Source organism: Pleurodeles waltl, chromosome 3_2 (assembly GCF_031143425.1).
Source record: "Pleurodeles waltl isolate 20211129_DDA chromosome 3_2, aPleWal1.hap1.20221129, whole genome shotgun sequence".
Classification (NCBI taxonomy): Eukaryota; Metazoa; Chordata; class Amphibia; order Caudata; family Salamandridae; genus Pleurodeles; species Pleurodeles waltl.
In genome coordinates, this window is record NC_090441.1 from 73,316,493 (window position 1) to 73,341,870 (window position 25,378).

The 25,378-nt window shown below is 46.5% G+C and overlaps 1 protein-coding gene across 1 annotated transcript in view; it reads right to left on the bottom strand.

Annotated features, from left to right (window-relative positions):
* BAZ1B (bromodomain adjacent to zinc finger domain 1B) overlaps positions 1-25,378 on the bottom strand; it is a 249,952-nt gene that overhangs the window by 200,337 nt on the left and 24,237 nt on the right. The window lies entirely within an intron of this gene.

The window sequence follows — 25,378 nt, forward strand, 5'->3', positions numbered from 1 at the left end:
TCCAGACCTCTGCCATCTTGGAAACAGAGGTGCTGCTGGCACACTGGACTGCTCTGAGTGGCCAGTGCCACCAGGTGACGTCAGAGACTCCTGCTGATAGGCTCCTTCAGGTGTTAGTAGCCTTTCCTCTCTCCTAGGTAGCCAAACCCTCTTTTCTGGCTATTTAGGGTCTCTGTCTCTGGGGAAACTTTAGATAACGAATGCATGAGCTCAGCCGAGTTCCTCTGCATCTCTCTCTTCACCTTCTGATAAGGAATCGACCGCTGACCGCGCTGGAAGCCTGCAAAACTGCAACATAGTAGCAAAGACGACTACTGCAACTCTGTAACGCTGATCCTGCCGCCTTCTCGACTGTTTTCCTGCTTGTGCATGCTGTGGGGGTAGCCTGCCTCCTCTCTGCACCAGAAACTCCGAAGAAATCTCCCGTGGGTCGACGGAATCTTCCCCCTGCAACCGCAGGCACCAAAAAGCTGCATTACCGGTCCCTTGGGTCTCCTCTCAGCACGACGAGCGAGGTCCCTCGAATCCAGCGACGCTGTCCAAGTGACCCCCACAGTCCAGTGACTCTTCAGCCCAAGTTTGGTGGAGGTAAGTCCTTGCCTCACCTCGCTGGGCTGCATTGCTGGGAACCGCGACTTTGCAGCTACTCCGGCCCCTGTGCACTTCCGGCGGAAATCCTTCGTGCACAGCCAAGCCTGGGTCCACGGCACTCTAACCTGCATTGCACGACTTTCTAAGTTGGTCTCCGGCGACGTGGGACTCCTTTGTGCAACTTCGGCGAGCACCGTTTCACGCATCCTCGTAGTGCCTGTTTCTGGCACTTCTCCGGGTGCTACCTGCTTCAGTGAGGGCTCTTTGTCTTGCTCGACGTCCCCTCTCTCGGCAGGTCCAATTTGCGACCTCCTGGTCCCTCCTGGGCCCCAGCAGCGTCCAAAAACGCCAAACGCACGATTTGCGTGTAGCAAGGCTTGTTGGCGTCCTTCCGGCGGGAAAACACTTCTGCACGACTCTCCAAGGCGAGAGGGATCCGTCCACCAAAGGGGAAGTCTCTAGCCCTTTTCGTTCCTGCAGAAACCTCAGCTTCTTCTGTCCAGTCGAAGCTTCTTTGCACCCGCAGCTGGCATTTCCTGGGCATCTGCCCATCTTCGACTTGCTTGTGACTTTTGGACTTGGTCCCCTTGTTCCACAGGTACCCTAGATTGGAAATCCACAGTTGTTGCATTGCTGGTTTGTGTCTTTCCTGCATTATTCCTCTAACACGACTACTTTGTCCTTAGGGGAACTTTAGTGCACTTTGCACTCACTTTTCAGGGTCTTGGGGAGGGTTATTTTTCTAACTCTCACTATTTTCTAATAGTCCCAGCGACCCTCTACAAGGTCACATAGGTTTGGGGTCCATTCGTGGTTCGCATTCCACTTTTGGAGTATATGGTTTGTGTTGCCCCTATCCCTATGTTTCCCCATTGCATCCTATTGTAACTATACATTGTTTGCACTGTTTTCTAAGACTATACTGCATATTTTTTGCTATTGTGTATATATATCTTGTGTATATTTCCTATCCTCTCACTGAGGGTACACTCTAAGATACTTTGGCATATTGTCATAAAAATAAAGTACCTTTATTTTTAGTATAACTGTGTATTGTGTTTTCTTATGATATTGTGCATATGACACTAAGTGGTACTGTAGTAGCTTCACACGTCTCCTAGTTCAGCCTAAGCTGCTCTGCTTAGCTACCATTATCTATCAGCCTAAGCTGCTAGACACCCTATACACTAATAAGGGATAACTGGGCCTGGTGCAAGGTGCAAGTACCCCTTGGTACTCACTACAAGCCAGTCCAGCCTCCTACATTGGTTGTGCAGTGGTGGGATAAGTGCTTGAGACTACTTACCACTCTTGTCATTGTACTTTTCATAAGAGAAAAATATACAAAACAAGGTCAGTGTATATACACATAGCCAAAAAGTTTTGCATTTCCTCTTTTCACTCTTTTCTAAGTGCTGAAAAGTACTTCTAAACTTTCAAAAAGTTCTTAAAAGTTTAAAAAGTTTTTTTCTGTCTTTCCAAAAAGTTCTGAAAACTTTTTTCTCTTTTTCTATCACTTTAACTCTCTCTAAAAAATGTCTGGCACAGGAAAAAATGTTGAACTGTCCAAACTTGCATATGATCACCTTAGCTGGAAAGGAGCAAGGAGTCTCTGCATAGAGAGAGGTTTGAGTGTAGGGAAGAATCCTTCTTTAGAACTATTAATTAATATGCTTAGAGTACAGGATAAGGCCATAAGTGCCCAATCTGTAGAAAAAGTAGCTAATGGTTCTCAATCTGATCCAGGGACTCCCCCAGGAAAAGGTTCAGGAAAGAAACTTCTCAGCCTGCCCATTACTAGACAGTCTAGCATAGTTGGTACAGAGGTTGAATCACACCATACTGATGGTGTGCTCTCACATTATGCTGGTAGCCAAGCTGTTAGGGTGCCCTCTGTAAGGGACAGGTCTCCTTCTGTTCATTCCCATCATACCTCTGTATCAAGAAATGTCCCTCCCACCCACCCTGATGACAGATTGTTAGAAAGGGAGCTCAATAGATTGAGAGTGGAACAAACCAGACTGAAGCTCAAGAAGCAACAGCTGGATTTGGATAGACAGTCTTTAGAAGTAGAGAGGGAAAGACAGAAGTTGGGTTTAGAAACCCATGGTGGCAGCAGCAGTATTCCCCATAGTCATCCTGCAAAAGAGCATGATTCCAGGAATCTGCACAAGATAGTTCCCCCTTATAAGGAGGGGGATGACATTAACAAGTGGTTTGCTGCACTTGAGAGGGCCTGTGCTGTACAGGATGTCCCTCAAAAGCAGTGGGCTGCTATCCTATGGCTATCATTTAGTGGAAAAGGTAGGGATAGGCTCCTTCCTGTAAAAGAAAATGATGCTAATAATTTCCAAGTTCTTAAGAATGCACTCCTGGATGGTTATGGCTTAACCACTGAACAGTACAGGATAAAGTTCAGAGAGACCAAAAAGGAGTCTTCACAAGACTGGGTTGATTTCATTGACCAGGCAGTGAAGGCCTTGGAGGGGTGGTTACATGGCAGTAAAGTTACTGATTATGACAGCCTGTATAACTTGATCCTGAGAGAGCATATTCTTAATAATTGTGCGTCTGATTTGTTGCACCAGTACTTGGTGAACTCTGATCTGACCTCTCCCCAAGAATTGGGAAAGAAGGCAGACAAATGGGTCAGAACAAGAGTGAACAGAAAAGTTCATACAGGGGGTGACAAAGATGGCAACAAAAAGAAGGATGGTAAGTCTTCTGACAAGGGTGGGGACAAATCTAAAAATGAGTCTTCATCAGGCCCACAAAAACACTCTGGTGGGGGTGGTGGGTCCAAATCCTCCTTTAATCAGAACAAGGAAAAGAAACCATGGTGCTATTTATGTAAAATAAAAGGCCATTGGACAACAGATCCCAGTTGTCCAAAGAAAGGCACCACAGCTCCTACCACTACAACCCCTACTGCTACACCTAGTGTCCCTACTAATAGCAGTGGTGGTGGGAGCAAACCTACTAATAGCCAATCCAAGGGAGTAGCTGGGCTCACTTTTGGTAATTTAGTTGGGGTTGGTCTGATTAGGGAGACCACAGAGGCTACTTTAGTCTCTGAAGGGGCTATTGATTTAGCCACTTTAGTTGCTTGCCCCCATAACTTGGAGAAGTACAAGCAACTAACCCTAATAAATGGTGTTGAGGTCCAGGCCTACAGGGACACAGGTGCCAGTGTCACAATGGTGATTGAGAAACTGGTGCACCCTGAACAACACATACTTGGACACCAGTACCAAGTAACCGATGCTCACAACATAACACAAAGCCACCCCATGGCTGTTGTAAATCTCAACTGGGGGGGGGGGGGGGGGGGGGGTAACTGGTCCAAAGAAAGTTGTGGTAGCTTCAGATTTACCTGTAGACTGTCTATTAGGGAATGATTTGGAGACATCAGCTTGGTCAGATGTGGAGTTGGAGGCCCATGCAGCAATGCTGGGCATCCCAGGGCATATTTTTGCTTTGACAAGGGCTCAGGCCAAAAAGCAAAAAGGACAGGGAAGCTTGGATCCTGGAACAATGGACCAAGTGCTCCCTAAAGCTAGGGCTAGTAGAAGCAAACCACTTCCTACTATCCCTCCCTCTACAGTGGATTCTAATTCTGAGGAAGAAGAATTCCCTCCCTGTGCAGAACCTACACCAGAGGAGCTGGAAGCAGACACTGCTGAGCTTTTGGGTGAAGGGGGGCCTGCCAGGGAGGAGCTGAGTGTGGCACAGCAAACCTGTCCCACATTAGAGGGTCTCAGACAGCAAGCTGTCAAACAGGCTAATGGGGATGTCAGTGACTCAGTTTACTGGGAGGACAACCTCTTGTACACTGAGCATAGGGATCCTAAACCTGGAGCTGCCAGGAGATTAGTGATTCCTCAGGAGTACAGAAAGTTCCTCCTAACACTGGCACATGACATTCCCTTAGCTGGGCATCTAGGACAAATGAAAACTTGGGACAGGCTTGTTCCCCTGTTTCATTGGCCTAGGATGTCTGAGGACACAAAGGAATTTTGTAAGTCCTGTGAAACCTGTCAAGCCAGTGGCAAGACAGGTGGCACTCCAAAGGCACCCCTTATCCCACTGCCTGTGGTTGGGGTTCCCTTTGAAAGGGTAGGGGTTGACATAGTTGGCCCCCTTGACCCTCCTACTGCTTCAGGCAATAGGTTTATCTTGGTGGTAGTGGACCATGCCACAAGATATCCTGAAGCTATTCCTTTAAGGACCACTACAGCTCCTGCAGTGGCAAAGGCCCTCCTGGGAATATTTTCCAGGGTGGGCTTCCCAAAGGAAGTAGTATCAGACAGAGGAAGCAATTTCATGTCTGCATACTTAAAGGCCATGTGGAAGGAGTGTGATGTAACTTACAAGTTCACAACACCCTATCATCCACAAACAAATGGACTGGTAGAGAGATTTAATAAAACTCTCAAAGGCATGATTATGGGACTCCCTGAAAAACTCCGCAGGAGATGGGATATCCTTCTACCATGCCTCCTTTTTGCCTACAGGGAGGTACCCCAGAAAGGAGTGGGCTTCAGCCCCTTTGAACTTCTTTTTGGACACCCTGTTAGGGGTCCACTCACACTTGTAAAGGAGGGTTGGGAACAACCTTTAAAAGCTCCCAAGCAGGATATTGTGGATTATGTACTTGGCCTCAGATCAAGGATGGCTGAGTACATGAAAAAGGCCAGTAAAGACCTTCAGGCCAGCCAAGAGCTCCAGAAGCAATGGCATGATCAGAAGGCTGTTTTGGTTCAGTACCAACCAGGGCAGAAAGTGTGGGTCTTGGAGCCTGTGGCCCCAAGAGCACTCCAAGATAAATGGAGTGGACCCCACACAATTGTTGAAAAGAAGGGTGAAGTCACCTACTTGGTTGACTTAGGCACTGCCAGGAGTCCCCTTAGGGTGCTCCATGTCAACCGCCTGAAACCCTACTATGACAGGGCTGATCTCACCCTGCTCATGGCAACAGATGAGGGACAGGAAGAAGACAGTGATCCTCTACCTGATCTCTTCTCTTCCACAGAACAAGATGCTCTTGTGGAAGGTGTAGTTTTGGCCGATTGTCTTACTGCTGAGCAGAAAGATAATTGCATAAATCTCCTAGGACAATTTTCAGAACTCTTCTCCATTGTGCCAGGCACCACTTCTTGGTGTGAGCACACTATAGATACTGGAGACAGTTTACCTGTCAAAAGTAAGATCTATAGGCAGCCTGACCATGTCAGGGACTGCATAAAGCAAGAAGTTCAGAAGATGTTGGAACTAGGAGTGGTTGAGCACTCTGACAGTCCATGGGCTTCTCCTGTGGTACTGGTACCAAAACCCAATTCTAAAGATGGAAAGAAGGAAATTAGGTTTTGTGTAGACTATAGAGGTCTCAACTTGGTAACCAAAACTGATGCTCACCCTATACCCAGGGAAGATGAGCTAATAGATACACTGGCATCTGCCAAGTATCTAAGCACTTTTGATTTGACTGCAGGGTATTGGCAGATCAAATTGTCAGAAGATGCTAAACCTAAGACTGCATTTTCTACCATTGGAGGACATTACCAGTTTACTGTAATGCCTTTTGGTTTGAAAAATGCACCTGCCACTTTTCAGAGGTTGGTGAACACAGTCCTGCAAGGGCTGGAAGCTTTCAGTGCAGCATATTTGGATGATATAGCTGTCTTTAGCTCCAGCTGGGATGATCACCTGGTCCACCTATGGAAAGTTTTGGAGGCCCTGCAAAAGGCAGGCCTCACTATCAAGGCATCAAAGTGCCAGATAGGGCAGGGTAAGGTGGTTTATCTGGGACACCTTGTTGGTGGGGAACAGATTGCACCACTTCAGGGGAAAATCCAAACTATTATTGATTGGGTTCCCCCTACCACTCAGACTCAGGTGAGAGCCTTCCTAGGCCTCACTGGGTATTACAGGAGGTTCATTAAGAACTATGGCTCCATTGCAGCCCCTCTTAATGACCTCACATCCAAGAAAATGCCTAAAAAGGTATTATGGACAGCAAGCTGTCAGAAAGCTTTTGAGGAGCTGAAGCAGGCCATGTGCTCTGCACCTGTCCTGAAAAGCCCTTGTTACTCTAAAAAATTCTATGTCCAAACTGATGCATCTGAATTAGGAGTAGGGGCAGTCCTATCACAACTTAATTCTGAGGGCCAGGATCAACCTGTTGCTTTTATTAGTAGGAGGTTGACAGCTAGAGAAAAGCGTTGGTCTGCCATTGAGAGGGAGGCATTTGCTGTGGTCTGGGCTCTGAAGAAGTTGAGGCCATACCTGTTTGGCACGCACTTCATTGTTCAGACAGACCACAAACCTCTACTTTGGCTAAAACAAATGAAAGGTGAAAATCCTAAATTGTTGAGGTGGTCCATATCCCTACAGGGAATGGACTATACAGGGGAACATAGACCTGGGAGTAGCCACTCCAATGCAGATGGACTCTCCAGATATTTCCACTTAGACAATGAAGACTCATCAGGTCATGGCTAGTCTTATTGTCCTTCATTTGGGGGGGGTTGTGTAGGAAAGTACCATCTTGCCTGGCATGTTACCCCCATTTTTTACTGTATATATGTTGTTTTAGTTGTATGTGTCACTGGGACCCTGGTAACCCAGGGCCCCAGTGCTCATAAGTGTGCCTGAATGTGTTACCTGTGTAGTGACTAACTGTCTCACTGAGGCTCTGCTAATCAGAACCTCAGTGGTTATGCTCTCTCATCTCTTTCCAAATTGTCACTGACAGGCTAGTGACCATTTTTACCAATTTACATTGGCTTACTGGAACACCCTTATAATTCCCTAGTATATGGTACTGAGGTACCCAGGGTATTGGGGTTCCAGGAGATCCCTATGGGCTGCAGCATTTCTTTTGCCACCCATAGGGAGCTCTGACAATTCTTACACAGGCCTGCCACTGCAGCCTGAGTGAAATAACGTCCACGTTATTTCACAGCCATTTTACACTGCACTTAAGTAACTTATAAGTCACCTATATGTCTAACCTTTACCTGGTAAAGGTTAGGTGCAAAGTTACTTAGTGTGAGGGCACCCTGGCACTAGCCAAGGTGCCCCCACATTGTTCAGAGCCAATTCACTGAACTTTGTGAGTGCGGGGACACCATTACACGCGTGCACTACATATAGGTCACTACCTATATGTAGCTTCACCATGGTAACTCCGAATATGGCCATGTAACATGTCTATGATCATGGAATTGCCCCCTCTATGCCATCCTGGCATTGTTGGTACAATTCCATGATCCCAGTGGTCTGTAGCACAGACCCTGGTACTGCCAGACTGCCCTTCCTGGGGTTTCTCTGCAGCTGCTGCTGCTGCCAACCCCTCAGACAGGCAGCTGCCCTCCTGGGGTCCAGCCAGGCCTGGCCCAGGATGGCAGAACAAAGAACTTCCTCTGAGAGAGAGTGTGACACCCTCTCCCTTTGGAAAATGGTGTGAAGGCAGGGGAGGAGTAGCCTCCCCCAGCCTCTGGAAATGCTTTGTTGGGCACAGATGTGCCCAATTCTGCATAAGCCAGTCTACACCGGTTCAGGGACCCCTTAGCCCCTGCTCTGGCGCGAAACTGGACAAAGGAAAGGGGAGTGACCACTCCCCTGACCTGCACCTCCCCTGGGAGGTGTCCAGAGCTCCTCCAGTGTGCTCCAGACCTCTGCCATCTTGGAAACAGAGGTGCTGCTGGCACACTGGACTGCTCTGAGTGGCCAGTGCCACCAGGTGACGTCAGAGACTCCTGCTGATAGGCTCCTTCAGGTGTTAGTAGCCTTTCCTCTCTCCTAGGTAGCCAAACCCTCTTTTCTGGCTATTTAGGGTCTCTGTCTCTGGGGAAACTTTAGATAACGAATGCATGAGCTCAGCCGAGTTCCTCTGCATCTCTCTCTTCACCTTCTGATAAGGAATCGACCGCTGACCGCGCTGGAAGCCTGCAAAACTGCAACATAGTAGCAAAGACGACTACTGCAACTCTGTAACGCTGATCCTGCCGCCTTCTCGACTGTTTTCCTGCTTGTGCATGCTGTGGGGGTAGCCTGCCTCCTCTCTGCACCAGAAACTCCGAAGAAATCTCCCGTGGGTCGACGGAATCTTCCCCCCGCAACCGCAGGCACCAAAAAGCTGCATTACCGGTCCCTTGGGTCTCCTCTCAGCACGACGAGCGAGGTCCCTCGAATCCAGCGACGCTGTCCAAGTGACCCCCACAGTCCAGTGACTCTTCAGCCCAAGTTTGGTGGAGGTAAGTCCTTGCCTCACCTCGCTGGGCTGCATTGCTGGGAACCGCGACTTTGCAGCTACTCCGGCCCCTGTGCACTTCCGGCGGAAATCCTCCTGCACAGCCAAGCCTGGGTCCACGGCACTCTAACATGCATTGCACGACTTTCTAAGTTGGTCTCCGGCGACGTGGGACTCCTTTGTGCAACTTCGGCGAGCACCGTTTCACGCATCCTCGTAGTGCCTGTTTCTGGCACTTCTCCGGGTGCTACCTGCTTCAGTGAGGGCTCTTTGTCTTGCTCGACGTCCCCTCTCTCGGCAGGTCCAATTTGCGACCTCCTGGTCCCTCCTGGGCCCCAGCAGCGTCCAAAAACGCCAAACGCACGATTTGCGTGTAGCAAGGCTTGTTGGCGTCCTTCCGGCGGGAAAACACTTCTGCACGACTCTCCAAGGCGAGAGGGATCCGTCCACCAAAGGGGAAGTCTCTAGCCCTTTTCGTTCCTGCAGAAACCTCAGCTTCTTCTGTCCAGTCGAAGCTTCTTTGCACCCGCAGCTGGCATTTCCTGGGCATCTGCCCATCTTCGACTTGCTTGTGACTTTTGGACTTGGTCCCCTTGTTCCACAGGTACCCTAGATTGGAAATCCACAGTTGTTGCATTGCTGGTTTGTGTCTTTCCTGCATTATTCCTCTAACACGACTACTTTGTCCTTAGGGGAACTTTAGTGCACTTTGCACTCACTTTTCAGGGTCTTGGGGAGGGTTATTTTTCTAACTCTCACTATTTTCTAATAGTCCCAGCGACCCTCTAGAAGGTCACATAGGTTTGGGGTCCATTCGTGGTTCGCATTCCACTTTTGGAGTATACGGTTTGTGTTGCCCCTATCCCTATGTTTCCCCATTGCATCCTATTGTAACTATACATGGTTTGGACTGTTTTCTAAGACTATACTGCATATTTTTGCTATTGTGTATATATATCTTGTGTATATTTCCTATCCTCTCACTGAGGGTACACTCTAAGATACTTTGGCATATTGTCATAAAAATAAAGTACCTTTATTTTTAGTATAACTGTGTATTGTGTTTTCTTATGATATTGTGCATATGACACTAAGTGGTACTGTAGTAGCTTCACACGTCTCCTAGTTCAGCCTAAGCTGCTCTGCTAAGCTACCATTATCTATCAGCCTAAGCTGCTAGACACCCTATACACTAATAAGGGATAACTGGGCCTGGTGCAAGTACCCCTTGGTACTCACTACAAGCCAGTCCAGCCTCCTACACAAATCACCAGCGAGGGACTCCTCACACACTGAGAATCCATCCCCAACTGGGCACGAACAACAAGAAACAACTCTGGACACTGTGCTGCTGGCCATTAAAGATTCCCGGGAAGCGCTTGAGCGTAAAAAAATAAATAAATAAAAAATAAGATAACCTCACCACAGATCTTTCCCTTTTGCGAGACGCATAAAGGCTCACCCTCATAAATTAAAGACCTGACCACCCGGCTGAAAACATTGGAGGCAAGGGCGGAGGATGCAGAAAATCGAGCCCGACGGAACATCAGATTGGTGGGGGTTCCGGAGGCCTCCGCAGCTAATATAGAAGTCTTCCTTGAACAGTGGCTCAGAGATACAATAGCATCAGAGGGCTTAGAGGGCTTCTCACCATTCTTTGCGGTAGAATGTGCCCACAGGATCCCTGGCGGACCACCCCCACCAGGAGTCAGACCACGGCCAATAATCACTAGATTACTCCACCACAAAGATAGACTACGTACTGTCACAATCCCGCCAGCTAGGAGAGATTCAATTGGATGGCCAAAAGGTTATGATATTCTCAGACTTTACGAGAGAAACACAGGCACAAAGGGCATCCTACATCGCAGTAAAACGAGCCATGCGTGAGCATGGTATAAAATATGCCATGCTCTTTCAGGCAAAACTCAGAGTGGAATACGATAACAGAACCCATTTTTTTCCCCTCACCCCTCAGCTGGCGATGGAATGGCTTGAATCAATGAATATCCACTGCAGAGCAACCCGCGACCGGACATTACGAAACCCCGGGAAGAAACGTAGCAGATCCCGAAAAGGGACCACAGAAGCGGCTCCATCGAAACGTCAATCACAACAGGAGATGCGTGATGCGGTGGAAAAAGCAGCAGCATTAAGCAGGGAGGGACTTCCACACACACCAGACCTCAGATGCTACATCAGACGTTGACTCAAACTGCGAACAGTCCTCAATATCCTCCCAGGACACTCTCGTCGGCTTGCCTTTGATCACCCCAGGAACGGCGGCCGAGATTATCTGACCTCGCTAAAAGAACAAGTTGGCAAGTGAGCGGACAATTGTGGGGGAACCTCAATCTGTTTAGGGACATTGATCGGACCCAACCGTAAATATAGAGCAATAGGAACCTAGATGTCATTTCTTAACCGGCACATTACACATGATCGGGCCTGGTAGAGAGTCCGGGACGCTGCCTCTTGGTCTCTGGCACGCCTCCCTCCAATAGGTTGATAATTAGGATTACAATAGTTGTAATGGTTTGGACGGGGAGAGCTGTAGGTACCGGTCCTGGGGAGAGGGAGTTACAAAGGGGGTTTGATTTTGGTTGTGTTGTCTTCAGGGTTTATCAGGCACATCTATCTCGCAGCCCAAACGGTTCACACTTTAGATTACGAAACTCAATAGGTTTGTCCAGTCGCAGTAATAGAGCGGTGTTAGCGGACCACCTCCACACCCCTCCTTAAACTATGACCACAGAATACAAGATAATCACATGGGATGTCAGGGGCCTAAATAACATGTCCAAGAGGTACAAGGTTCACAGCTTTCTTAAACGAAGGGGAGTGCACATAGCTATCTTACAAGAAACTTACTTGCTGGAGCAGGAGATCAAGGCCTTGAAAAAGCGCTGGAGGGGACAAATATTTGCCACTAACCACTCAGCATTTGCGAGGGGAGTGTTGATATGGATCAGACCAGGCGTTCCATTACAGGTTCTTCATACCTTGATCGACACTGAGGGGAGATACGTAGTGATATCTGGCAGATTGGACGGGAGAGAGGTAACTCTTGCGGGACTATACGCCCCAAATCACGAACAGGGAAAATTCCTAGACAGATTATCACTGATCATGAGCACACTTCTCACTAGCACTACATTAATAGGAGGAGACTTTAATTGTGTAGTGGATACCGCAATGGAGATCGCACCCACCATTGTCACAATCCGTAACTCATTAAAACAGCACTGCACTTCCAGCAGTGGCAAAAACACTGGCAATTAACGGATTGTTGGCGCAAACTTAATCCCCCCCCAATAGAGAATACTCTTTCTATTCAGCAGTTCACGACCTGCATGTACGACTGGACACCGTTTTGGCATCTCCAGAGGTGCAATCTGTGGTGGCGAAGGCCGAGTATCTTGGCCGCACCATCTCAGATCATAATCCCTTATTGATCTCTTTGGCCTGGTGCGGCGAAAGGCCTTTGATTCCCACTTGGCGCCTGAGAGCAGAGTCACTTGAAGACGAAGCTTTTAGAACCCAACTGGGCACGCAGATTACGGAATTCTTCGAGAACAATGCTGGAACTGCCTTGTCCAGATCTGTCGAATGGGAATCCTTTAAAACAGTGATCAGGGGATATTGTATTAGCACTACTGTGGGAGTACGGAAGGTGCTAGAGACAGACCTAACCGATCGAGAACTCCCTTAGGGAACTCGAACGTAAGCACCCATCACAACCCGACCTCTCAACACAACTAGAAGAGACAAGGGCTAGAATAATAGAAACTAACACTAGATTGTCTTGCTTCGATTACAAACAATTCTTGCAGAAGCAACATACAGAGGGCGACAGAGCAGGTGCCCTACTGGCCTGGCTGGCCAAACCGCCCCAACTTCAAACCATAGTGGTGGAGTTAGAGACCACCCAGGGTATAAAAATATATGGACAGAAGGAGATCAATACCACCTTTCTTAAATATTACTCAGAGCTGTATGCACCTCCCTCCGAAGTACTCAGCGACGCTCAATTACAAGATCTGGGGAACCTCAACTTCCCGGCATTGAAAGGGGAAAGATAGAATAGCCCTAGCGACTCCCACATCACTTACAGAAATTAAGACTGCAATCCAGAGTATAGCAAGGGGCAAGGTACCGGGAGCAGATGGTCTCCCTTTGGAGTTCTACCTTGCATATCAGGACTCATTAACCTCCCAGCTAAGCATCTTATATGCAGAGGCATGGAACAACAACAGCTTGCCTCCTTACACTACAGAGGCAATAATGATTCCCCTTCTGAAACCTACCAAACCCCCCACAGAAGTTCGATCATACCGCCCACTCTCAATGTTGAACTTAGATTATAAAATACTAAGCAGGGTACTAGCTAATAGACTTCTACCATATATGTCCTCATTAATCCATCAGGACCAATCGGGATTCATCCCAAAGAGAAGCACTGCCCAAAATATCCGTCGATTGATCTCACTCCTTCATGCCCTACCCTCTGACGCAAATAGAGCAGTAATCATCTCGATGGATGTCGAGAAGGCTTTTGATAGCCTACGATGGGACTACCTAGAACGAGTGATGCTGCAGCTAGGACTAGGCGAAGGGTTTGTCAAATGGACAAGGCTTCTCTACACAAACCCCACAGCGAGAGTACGCACTGGCCGTACAATATCCCCTTCCTTTGCCATAGGTAGGGGTTCAAGACAGGGATGCCCGCTTTCACCTTTGCTTTTTGCATTGGCAGTTGAACCTCTCGCCCAATCAGCTAGGTCCCAGAGGTTCTACGAAGGCATTACAATCAATGCTTGGACGCATCATGTTGCTCTCTATGCGGATGACATGTTATTCTTCCTCTGGAACGCAGAGACCGATCTACCAGGAGCAATGACAATGTTAGACAACTTTGGAGCTGCATCTGGACTCCGGATAAACTGGGGGAAGTCGTCCATTTTTCCAGCTGCGAGGGGTATCGAAGAACGAATGGACAATCGGGGTCTTCCGTGGTCCCCGTCCACATTCAAATATTTAGGGGTCAATATCTATCACTCTGCTGAGGATTTACTAGAAGGGAACATTCAGAGCACGATTAGGAGTATTAAAAACAGCATGATATTCTGGCAGACACTTCCGCTAGCAGTTACTGGGAGAGTTGCACTGATTAAGAGGATAGTATTACCTAGAATGTTATATTATTTTGCAACCATCCCACTCATTATACCGAGGGTGGTATTTAAAACAATTTCGTCCTTGATTACAGGATTTATATGGGGAACCAACAGACAAAGGATAGCATTGCGCACCCTCCAGAGAACAACAGCAGAGGGTGGTTTGGCTGTTCCTGACTTTGAATTATACTATTGGGCAAGCCAACTCCAATGGCTGGCGCGATTCATCCGAGCACCCCCAGTGGGGGAAGCACTGAGAACCCCTTTTCCACTGCCCCCGTGATAGAATTCTGGGCATTCTACTAAACCCCATGAAACAGAATAAAACCCTTCCTATAGAATGGGAAGCATCACGTCACTGCTGGGAACAATACCTAAAACGAACACACACCAGAACACCGTACTCACCAGAGGCCCCCCTGATCTGTATAGGAACAGTCACAGGAAATCATGTAATAAGGGGTATCACCCAATTCATGGCACTTCAGATCGACACCATAGGGGCTCTATATAATAACGGGAAACTGCACTTATGCAGAACTGCAGGAAAGGTTCCTGATACCACCAGGGCTATTCCTAACCTTTAAAGCAATTGCTAGGACTCTTCGTAGACAATGGGGTACAGGACTAGAAGAGCCCCCCCACCAGACAGAACACCTGTGACCAAATATGCACCATAGGAGACCAAGGGAAGTTGATATCAGGGATATATACATCTCTACTAACCAGCATATGTCTTCCCTTAAATAAACTGAAGACCAAATGGCAGGGGGAACTGGATGTTACAATAGATGACACACAGTGGACCAGAATAACCACACACATATTGAAAATGTCACTTACCCAGTGTACATCTGTTCGTGGCATCAGTCGCAGTAGATTCGCATGTTTTGCAATAGCTCGCCATCTGGTGTTGGGCCGGAGTGTTACAAGTTGTTTTTCTTCGAAGAAGTCTTTCGAGTCACGGGACCGAGTGACTCCTCCTTTTGTCTCCATTGCGCATGGGCGTCGACTCCATCTTCGATTGTTTTTCCCCGCAGAGGGTGAGGTAGGAGTTGAATTGTAGTAATAGTGCCCATGCAATGGAGTGACTAAGTATGCACCTATTTAAGGTTGAGATGATACATATAAATAGTTGAAGGTAACTTCCAAACTGCTACAGGCTCCCGGGGAGGCGGGTGGGCACATGCAAATCTACTGCGACTGATGCCACGAACAGATGTACACTGGGTAAGTGACATTTTCAGTTCGATGGCATCTGTCGCTGTAGATACGCATGTTTTGCATAGACTAGTAAGCAGTTATCTCCCCAAAAGCGGTGGATCAGCCTGTAGGAGTGGAAGTAGTGTGAAATGTTCTTAATACGGCTTGACCTACTGTGGCTTGTTGTGCGGATAACACGTCTACACAGTAGTGCTTGGTGAATGTGTGAGGCGTAGACCATGTGGCTGCCTTGCATATTTCTTGCATTGGGATGTTTCCTAGAAAGGCCATGGTAGCACCTTTCTTTCTGGTTGAGTGTGCCCTTGGTGTAATGGGCAGCTGTCGTTTAGCTTTAAGGTAGCAGATTTGGATGCATTTAACTATCCATCTGGCTATACCTTGTTTTGATATTGGGTTATCTGCATGAGGTTTTTGAAATGCAATAAATAGTTGTTTAGTCTTTCTGATGTTTTTTGTTCTGTCAATGTAATACATCAATGCTCTTTTGACATCTAATGTATGTAGTGCCCTTTCAGCTACGGTATCTGGCTGTGGAAAGAACACTGGAAGTTCCACTGTTTGATTTAGATGGAACGGTGAAATAACCTTTGGCAAAAATTTAGGATTGGTCCTTAGGACGACTTTATTTTTGTGTAGTTGTATAAAAGGTTCCTGTATAGTAAACGCCTGAATCTCGCTTACTCTTCTTAGGGAAGTAATGGCGATGAGAAATGCCACCTTCCAGGTTAGGAACTGTATTTCGCAGGAGTGCATGGGTTCAAAAGGTGGACCCATAAGTCTAGTTAGGACAACATTTAGGTTCCATGAAGGAACAGGTGGTGTTCTTGGTGGTATAATTCTCCTAAGGCCCTCCATGAATGCTTTAATGACTGGTATCTTATATAGGGAAGTTGAATAGGTAGTCTGCAGGTATGCAGATATTGCTGCAAGGTGTATTTTAATGGAAGAGAAAGCCAGGTTAGATTTTTGTAAGTGAAGCAAGTAACCCACTACATGTTCTGGAGTTGTGTGTAATGGTTGTATTTGATTAATATGGCAGTAGCAAACAAACCTCTTCCATTTACTTGCATAGCAGTGCCTGGTGGATGGCCTTCTGGCTTGTTTTATGACTTCCATACATTCTTGGGTAAGTTGTAAGTGCCCGAATTCTAGGATTTCAGGAGCCAGATTGCTAGATTCAGCGATGCTGGATCTGGGTGTCTGATCTTTTGGTTGTGCTGTGTAAACAGATCTGGCCTGTTGGGCAATTTGATGCAGGGTACTACTGATAGGTCTAGCAGCGTTGTGTACCAGGGTTGCCTTGCCCAAGTTGGTGCTATTAATATGAGTTTGAGTTTGTTTTGACTGAGTTTGTTTACCAGGTAAGGAAGGAGAGGGAGAGGAGGAAAAGCGTAAGCAAATATCCCTGACCAGTTCATCCATAGGGCATTGCCTTGGGACTGTTTGTGTGGGTATCTGGATGCGAAGTTTTGGCATTTTGCGTTCTCCTTGGTCGCAAACAAGTCTATCTGAGGTGTTCTCCAGAGTTTGAAATAAGTGTTCAGAATTTGGGGGTGAATTTCCCATTCGTGGACCTGTTGGTGATCGAGAGAGATTGTCTGCGAGTTGATTTTGGATCCCTGGTATAAATTGGGCTATTAGGCGAATTTGGTTGTGAATTGCCCAACGCCAAATCTTTTGTGCTAGCAGGCTTAACTGCGTGGAGTGCGTCCCCCCTTGCTTGTTTAGATAATACATTGTTGTCATGTTGTCTGTTTTGACGAGAATGTATTTGTGAACTATTATTGGTTGGAAAGCTTTTAGTGCTTGAAAAACTGCTAGAAGTTCTAGGTGATTTATATGCAGTTTTGTTTGATGAACGTTCCATTGTCCTTGTATGCTGTGTTGATCGAGGTGTGCTCCCCACCCTGTCATGGAAGCATCTGTTATTACGTATTGTGGCACTGGGTCTTGGAAAGGCCACCCTTTGTTTAAATTTATGTTGTTCCACCACAGAAGCGAGAGGTAAGTTTGGCGGTCTATTAACACCAGATCTAGAAGATGACCCTGTGCTTGAGACCACTGTGATGCTAGGCACTGTTGTAAGGGCCTCATGTGCAGTCTTGTGTTTGGGACAATGGCTATGCATGAAGACATCATGCCTAGGAGTTGTAATATCATCTTTGCTTGTATTCTTTGTGTTGGATACATGCGTTGTATGATGGTGTTGAAATTTTGAATTCTTTGGGGACTTGGAGTGGCTACTCCTTTTGTTGTGTCTATTATGGCTCCTAGGTATTGTTGTACCTTGCACGGCAGAATGTTGGATTTCGTGAAGTTGACAGTGAACCCTAGTTTGAAGAGGGTTTGTATGATCTGATTTGTGTGATTTGAGCACTCTATTAACGAATGGGCCTTGATTAGCCAGTCGTCTAGATATGGGAACACATGTATTTGCTGCCTTCTGATGTGTGCAGCGACTACCGCTAGACATTTGGTAAAGACTCTTGGTGCGGTTGTTAATCCGAAAGGCAGTACCTTGAATTGGTAATGTATTCCTTTGAATACAAACCTTAGGTATTTCCAGTGCGATGGGTGTATTGGTATACGGAAATAAGCATCCTTGAGGTCTAAAGTGGCCATGTAGTCGTGTAGTTTTAGCAATGGCAATACTTCTAGTAGTGTGACCATGTGAAAGTGGTCTGATTTGATGAAAGTGTTCACTACTCTGAGGTCTAGGATTGGTCTCAGCGTTTTGTTCTTATTTGGTATCAGAAAGTACAGTAAGTAAACTCCTGTGTTTATTTGTGTGTTTGGCACTAATTCGATTGCATTCTTTTGCAATAGTGCCTGCACTTCTATCTCCAGGAGATTGGAATGGTGTGTTGTCAAATTTTGTGCTTTTGGTGGTATGTTTGGAGGGAATTGTAGAAATTCTAAGCAATAACCATGTTGGATAATTGCTAGAATTCAAGTGTCTGTAGTGATTTCCTCCCATGCTTTGTAATAATGACTTATTCTTCCCCCCACTGGTGTTGTGTGGAGGGGGTAAGTGACATGTGAGTCACTGTTTAGTAGTAGGGGTTTTGGGGCTCTGAAATCTTACTCTATTCCTAGGGAATTGCCCTCCTCTATATTGTCCCCGAAAACCTCCTCTATACTGTCCCTGGTAACTGGACGGTGTTGCTTGTGAGGTGCTGGCTTGTGTGCTCTGACCCCGAAACCCCCCTCGAAAGGGTGTTTTACGGAATGTGCTGTAATTCCCTCTGCTCTGCGGGGAGTAGAGTGCGCCCATGGCTTTGGCAGTGTCCGTATCTTTTTTGAGTTTCTCAATCGCTGTGTCCACATCTGGACCGAACAGTTATTTTTCGTTAAAAGGCATATTGAGAACTGCTTGTTGAATCTCTGGTTTAAAACCAGACGTTCGGAGCCATGCATGCCTTCTGATAGTTACAGATGTATTAATTGTCCGTGCAGCTGTATCTGCAGCGTCCATGGAGGAGCGGATCTGGTTGTTGGAAATGGTCTGTCCCTCCTCAACCACTTGTTTTGCCCTATTTTGTAAGTCCTTGGGCAGATGTTCAATGAGATGTTGCATCTCGTCCCAGTGGGCTCTGTCATAGCGCGCAAGTAGTGCCTGGGAGTTCGCGATGCGCCACTGGTTTGCAGCTTGTACTGCGACTCTCTTACCAGCTGCATCGAACTTGCGGCTTTCTTTATCTGGGGGTGGTGCATCTCCAGATGTGTGGGAGTTGGCCCTTTTCCTAGCTGCTCCTACAACGACAGAGTCTGGTGGCAGCTGTGTAGTGATGAAAACCGGGTCTGTAGGAGGCGCCTTATACTTTTTTCCACCCTTGGTGTGATTGCCCTACTTTTGACCGGCTCCTTAAAGATTTTTCGCGTGCCGGAGCATACCAGGGAGCATAGGCAGGCTTTGGTATGAGCTGTGGGTGGAGGAGAGTGTGTTGAATAAAAAATCATCCTCGACCTGTTCTGAGTGGAGGCTTACGTTGTGAAATTGAGCTGCTCTAGCCACCACTTGAGAATACGCGGTGCTGTCCTCTGGTGGAGATGGCTTCGTAGGGTATGCCTCCGGACTGTTATCCGACACTGGGGCGTCGTATAGGTCTCATGCGTCTTGATCTTGGTCACCCTGGCTTATGGTGGTGTGAGCTGGGGAGTGTGATGGAGTTTGTGCTGGTGAGACGTTAATCACGGGCGGAGGAGAGGGTGGTGGGGTAACTATTTTCACCACTTTTGGTTGTGGTGTCTGTTCAGTTTGGAACTCCAACCTTCTCTTTCTTCTAATGGGGGGGAAGGGTGCTTATTTTTCCTGTCCCCTGCTGTATGAAAATACGCTTTTGCGTATGGTCCACATCAGTTGATTGTAGCTCTTCCTCAAACCTATGTTTTTGCATTTGGGAGGTTAGCGAGTGCTCTTCTGTATAAGAGCCTGAAGCTGGGTCGCTTGCAGTTTGTTTCGGCACCGAAACCCTGTCTGCGTGTTTTTTCGGCTCCGAGGTGACTTTTTTCTTTTTCGGGGCCGAAACCTCTCGGCGTCGATCTTCTTCGGTGCCGCTGTCTCGGCGTCGAGCCGTGTACACACCGGCATCTCGGTGTGGAGGGTTTTCTCCAGCACTTTCTCGGTCCCGAGAAGGCTGCGTGCCGGTGTCTCGACCGGAGTCGGACGATCTCGGCACTGTTTGGGCCTTTTTCGGTGCCGACGGTCGTCCACCGAATTTATGGGTGGAGCCATGGCCTGATGGCAGTGGCGTCCCCTGGGCCTTGTAAATCTTCCTCTGTGTGGTTTTCGACGTCCTACTCACGGTTTGTGTATCGTCGAATCCTTCGGAGTCTGAGTCTTGGATCGAGAAGGTACCTTCCTCTTCTTGTTCCTCGAACTCTCGGTGGGCTGTCGGCGCGGACGCCATCTGAAGTCTTCTGGCTCGACGGTCTCGGAGTGTTTTTCGGGACCGGAACGCACGACAGGCCTCACAGGTGTCTTCACTGTGCTCAGGTGACAGGCACAGGTTACAGACCAAGTGTTGGTCTGTATAGGGGTATTTATTGTGGCATTTGGGGCAGAAACGGAACGGGGTCCGTTCCATCGGCGTTCTTCAGCACGCGGTCGGGCCGACCAGGCCCCGACGGGGGATCGAAAAACTACCCCGAAGGGCACCGGAGCTCTTCGATGCGGTGTTGAATCTAACTACGCCGATCCCGAACGCAACAATACCGACGAAAATCTTCCGAAATTAGCTATCTTTCCGTTCCGAAACACGGAGCGACAGGAACACGTCCGAACCCGATGGCGGAAAAAAAACAATCGAAGATGGAGTCGACGCCCATGCGCAATGGAGACAAAAGGAGGAGTCACGTGACTCGAAAGACTTCTTCGAAGAAAAACAACTTGTAACACTCCGGCCCAACACCAGATGGCGAGCTATTGCAAAACATGAGTATCTACAGCGACAGATGCCATCGAACATACAGTTTCCAGAAATGCCAGGTTTAAATTAATAAACATACAGGGAGTGCAGAATTATTAGGCAAATTAGTATTTTGACCACAACATCCTCTTTATGCATGTTGTCTTACTCCAAGCTGTATAGGCTCGAAAGCCTACTACCAATTAAGCATATTAGGTGATGTGCATCTCTGTAATGAGAAGGGGTGTGGTCTAATGACATCAACACCCTATATCAGGTGTGCATAATTATTAGGCAACTTCCTTTCCTTTGGCAAAATGGGTCAAAAGAAGGACTTGACAGGCTCAGAAAAGTCAAAAATAGTGAGATATCTTGCAGAGGGATGCAGCACTCTTAAAATTGCAAAGCTTCTGAAGCGTGATCATCGAACAATCAAGCGTTTCATTCAAAATAGTCAACAGGGTCGCAAGAAGCGTGTGGAAAAACCAAGGCGCAAAATAACTGCCCATGAACTGAGAAAAGTCAAGCGTGCAGCTGCCACGATGCCACTTGCCACCAGTTTGGCCATATTTCAGAGCTGCAACATCACTGGAGTGCCCAAAAGCACAAGGTGTGCAATACTCAGAGACATGGCCAAGGTAAGAAAGGCTGAAAGACGACCACCACTGAACAAGACACACAAGCTGAAACGTCAAGACTGGGCCAAGAAATATCTCAAGACTGATTTGTCTAAGGTTTTATGGACTGATGAAATGAGAGTGAGTCTTGATGGGCCAGATGGATGTGCCCGTGGCTGGATTGGTAAAGGGCAGAGAGCTCCAGTCCGACTCAGACGCCAGCAAGGTGGAGGTGGAGTACTGGTTTGGGCTGGTATCATCAAAGATGAGCTTGTGGGGCCTTTTCGGGTTGAGGATGGAGTCAAGCTCAACTCCCAGTCCTACTGCCAGTTCCTGGAAGACACCTTCTTCAAGCAGTGGTACAGGAAGAAGTCTGCATCCTTCAAGAAAAACATGATTCTCATGCAGGACAATCCTCCATCACACGCGTCCAAGTACTCCACAGCGTGGCTGGCAAGAAAGGGTATAAAAGAAGGAAATCTAATGACATGGCCTCCTTGTTCACCTGATCTGAACCCCATTGAGAACCTGTGGTCCATCATCAAATGTGAGATTTACAAGGAGGGGAAACAGTACACCTCTCTGAACAGTGTCTGGGAGGCTGTGGTTGCTGCTGCACGCAATGTTGATGGTGAACTGATCAAAACACTGACAGAATCCATACATGGCAGGCTTTTGAGTGTCCTTGCAAAGAAAGGTGGCTATATTGGTCACTGATTTGTTTTTGTTTTGTTTTTGAATGTCAGAAATGTATATTTGTGAATGTTGAGATGTTATATTGGTTTCACTGGTAATAATAAATAATTGAAATGGGTATATATTTATTTTTGTTAAGTTGCCTAATAATTATGCACAGTAATAGTCACCTGCACACACAGATATCCCCCTAACATAGCTAAAACTAAAAACAAACTAAAAACTACTTCCAAAAATATACAGCTTTGATATTAATGAGTTTTTTGGGTTCATTGAGAACATGGTTGTTGTTCAATAATAAAATTAATCCTCAAAAATACAACTTGCCTAATAATTCTGCACTCCCTGTATATGTTTATCACAGAGCTTACTTAACCCCCTATATGATATCAAAGATTTATGGTGTAGAAAATGCCAGCTGCCCCCGATGTGCAGAACTAGCAGCAGGGTTGCTGCACATGCTCTGGAGTTGCCCATTAATCGGGGACTACTGGATGGGGATATTTGAAGCACTCTCCACTTGCACGGGCAGAACATTATCCCGATCAGCCATGAAGGCGGTTTTGGGAGATTTCCCTTGCCCCAGCAAGCATAAAATCACAAACAGATTCATAGACCTGGCTTTGATACTTGCAAGGAGAGAAATAACTTCACACTGGAAAGATCCGAAGGGACCACAGATAAATCGTTGGAGAAATGCATTAATCAAGTGGGCGGAAACTGAAGGGACAGTATTACTAAGGGAAACACTCAGGGGCCTAGGAACTAGAGACGATGCTCAGCATTGGAACAGGAGACTGGACAATTTTAGAACACCTGACATTTCTAACTCTGATGCAGAGGCAAATTTATCAGAGTCAGATCCTGTATAGTTGATCAAGACATTCCTGTTGAAGATCGTACAAGAGACCAAATAAGTGATTCATTTGTGAACCGAACAAATACTTCTGTATAATTGATGGGAAGTGCGAAAGGGGAGAGCGAGGGGGAGGGGGAGTTACAAAAAGATGGGAAGTTATTTTGTTTTTGTATGCGTTTCATGCAATTATAAAAGCAATAAAAGATCTTTAAAAAAATGATAGCACAGAAGCCTAACAAATGTGTTACGTGTTGAGAATGCAATAAACATGTCATTAAGAAATTTGAAGAAAAAAAAAAAAAAAAAAAAACCTGCTCCCATAACTATATTGATCTTTAACCAACTAAAGGGACACCTGCTGAACTGCCTCCAGAGCCAGACCAATATCATGATCACTCCAGTTAACTCTGAAAGTGAACATCCCCACCGACCAAGTCAAAGAGTCTAACTGCTACTAAATCACTAATAACCGTCATTAATTGTTTACCTGTTCTGATCAGCCTTAATGATGTACAGATTCTCAGTCTTGCTGAAATATCCACTGCAGATAGCTCAGGAATACTCTAACAATTTTAATATGAGTCACAGAAACAGAGCACAAGAAAGGGGGGGCCGAGGGGAGCGATTGCCTCATTCTTACTTCAGAATTCACCTTTGCCCAAATTAACACTCCTCCTCAGAGTACTACTGACCCAAACTGGACATTGGCTGCTTACGTCAGATCTCAATCCCAAGAACCAACACTAGTTTCTTTCACAAATTCCTCAAAAATCAAACTACTCTCACAATGTTTGGCAAAGACAAATATTAACTGAAGACTAACCTGTTGGTAGCCCAAACAAATATCAAACAGTCAAAATACCATACAAAACATGTTCACTTTGGACCTTAGCCAAGTGGTGAATGGCCCAATCTAATAGTAGAGTGAGATCATATTTGGTATGCTCCGACAACACTGAAGTAATGGAACATAAATTACACCTCGGGGCTCAGCATGTCACAAACATGATATATCAACCTTGCCTCCAAAGAAGAACACAATGAACACTTAATTCCAGAAGTCTACAAGAATGGCTAAAAAAAAAATGTTGCAAAGAACCATCCACCACAGACACTGAATCCAAGCCAGAAACATCATATCACAACAGTAGCAACACATTCAACAAGCTATCTCTTTTAAAACAAGAAAACCAAACTCAGAGTAAGCTAATAAAGAGATAGTTTAAATTAGCCATGCCAAATAGATACTGCTAAAGCCCACAGACAACACAAGACATCAACTGTGGAGAAGATAACTGGGTAAGAAAGAGCAGATATCAAAGAAAGAAAGCGGAGAAGTTTATTAGACAGTTATGATGGTCCAACAAATCTAGAGATGTTCTGCATTCAAGAACAACCACCTCTGCCAGTTGGCTGCTTATGCAAGGATTGCAAACCTGAAACGTCAGAGACACTGGCCCCGAACAACCAAAATTACTAGGCTATTTTTGACTGCATTTTCCAATGAATACAGAGTCTGGGACTCACCGATGTGACTCCACCTCATTTCCCATTAGATCATAAATAGCCCAAAATGACGATTTGGCAATACTGTATTGACATCATTAATAGGTTTATATTTTATTTACAACTATATAGGAAGCGGTCTCGCCCTTAATGAACTAAGTTGTGTAGTACTGATGGGCCTACTAAAGAGTTTGGAAAAGAAAGCACATTTTCATCTAAAACTGCTGCCTGGACTTCATTTTCCCAACACACAGGTACTCAGCATATGTCTGTGAGTGGTACCCCTGTGCACAGTGCAGCGGTTGCTAGCATGCTTGTGGGGTAAATGTGCCTTCACCCTATCTCCCACAAAAACTGCTCCTGGTCCTATGGCTATTTTAACACTATATGCATTAGAAGCCCGACCAGGGCAATTATTCAAGCATCTGAATCCATGAAGGATAGTCTGGCAGATCACTTCCCTCCAAATGTAGATTACCAGTAGAACAAATTTAACAGAGCCACAATATTGTTCTACATGGCAACACCAAAATCAGTACCCTTTGTGTAATTATGGGGCTTGAAAATGCTAAGAAGAGTTTGAATTGTGACTGACACCCCCCCCCCTCAACCCCACCCCCAGCATCTTGCTATGAAGACTCAAGCACACTAACTAGGGCACTTTAAACCATGCGACTTGGTCACCCTATCGTATGACCTTTCTATAAGGGTCTCAACCCAAACCCATGGTCACTGTAATAGAAATTTAGCATCTTGAGCTCTCTGGGGCTTATATTTATTTTAAACATCAGAATCAGTAAAGAAAACTAAACAAGGCAGGTCATGCAGACGCATACAACCATATTGATCTCAGTTTACATAGTTAGAAATTATTTTTCAGTCTCTCACTCTGTGCGGGTAAAGTCAAGTTGCATCCAAAGCAGTTCAACTGGGGCTTAATGTTCTAACTACAGCACTTTGCCAACACGGCTCCACTCTGACCCCTATGCTGCACTGGCTCTCAAGACAGACCACCCATTCAACGGACCACAAAACTTTCAGCCCAA